Raw genomic sequence first — 1,127 nt, 5'->3', positions numbered from 1 at the left:
ACTTCATGTTGGGTTTCTACTAAATTACTTTTACACCCAAAAACAGCACCCTGGATCTACACAGACAGTAGCCCAAACTACACAGGTGGTCCTCCTGCAATTTTCACTCAAGTAACTGGAGAGACTGCTGTACCCTGATTCCCAGTTAAACATATCGCAATGATTGTCCCATTACCTCCTTAATTGATTATGCATAATTGTAGCAATTTACAATTTCAGTATTAATTATTGTCTAATGAAAACAATAGAGGTTGAGGGGAACAAGCTGGAGTAAGTATTTGCAGGAATCCACACTGTGCTGCAGATTGTGGTAAAGCTTTAAATGACACTAAACTCAGGAATTAAGTCTTGAACATACATTCTAGTACCATAACTATTAGCAATACTGTATCTTCTTTGTGTATCACTCAGCTGTAGATCTTCAAATCATCTCTGAATTGGTGCTGACACTGTCCCTCCTTCTAGAGGGTGGCTACTTTTGTTCCCCATGGTCCCTGTGTGTTGTAATGTAGCCACTGCTCCAAGCTCACTCCCGTGTTGGACTACAATCTCAATACAATTTAGTAAACTAAATGTGAGATTGTAGTACATCATAGGGATGGGCTTGGAGTGGTGGGTACTTTACAAAACACACACACAGGGACCATGGTGTCCCAAGCAGGGACCAAGCAGTTTCTGTATGGTTGTAGCACAATAACGTTGCTTCAAATATGACAGATTTACATTTCATAATAATTTGCTTGTTGGCGTATTCATTTTTATAGGACACAGTCATTGCTTTGTCAATATATTGCATTTTACTGGGTAAATCCTTCCTTTGTGTAATGTTTACAAAAACTCTTGACAAATATGAAGGTGCACAAAAATTCTGTAGATGTCTCTCGGGACAATGAATAGATGTATCCCTGGCATATCTAATAATGTCAAGATACGGGAAAAGCAGAAGAAAATCAGTTGCTAATGTCCAAAATAGGGATTCAGTCCTATTCCACCAATATTAATCAAAAAGGAACACGTCCTGTGTTACAGTATATGTGCATTTAATATCATTTCAGAATAATTAAACATATCCAAATGAACATAGATCATAGTAATATATACAAAAATATGCAACCAACATGGAGGCA

The 1,127-nt window shown here is 37.5% G+C and overlaps 1 long non-coding RNA gene across 1 annotated transcript in view; it reads left to right on the top strand.

Moving 5' to 3' along the window:
* The window catches only part of LOC108789477, a 15,421-nt gene extending 14,972 nt beyond the window's left edge, over nucleotides 1-449 (top strand). Inside the window, exon 3 of the long non-coding RNA XR_001941404.1 lies at nucleotides 366-449. This is a non-coding gene — a long non-coding RNA (uncharacterized LOC108789477). The remainder of the gene's footprint in view (nucleotides 1-365) is intronic.
* Nucleotides 450-1,127: the final 678 nt, after the last annotated feature.

Source organism: Nanorana parkeri, unplaced genomic scaffold (genome assembly GCF_000935625.1).
Source record: "Nanorana parkeri isolate BGI_ZX_2015 unplaced genomic scaffold, ASM93562v1 scaffold400, whole genome shotgun sequence".
NCBI classification, from domain to species: domain Eukaryota; kingdom Metazoa; phylum Chordata; class Amphibia; order Anura; family Dicroglossidae; genus Nanorana; species Nanorana parkeri.
The sequence above is the reverse complement of the archived record's forward strand: the minus strand, read 5'-3'. Positions and strand labels throughout refer to the sequence as shown.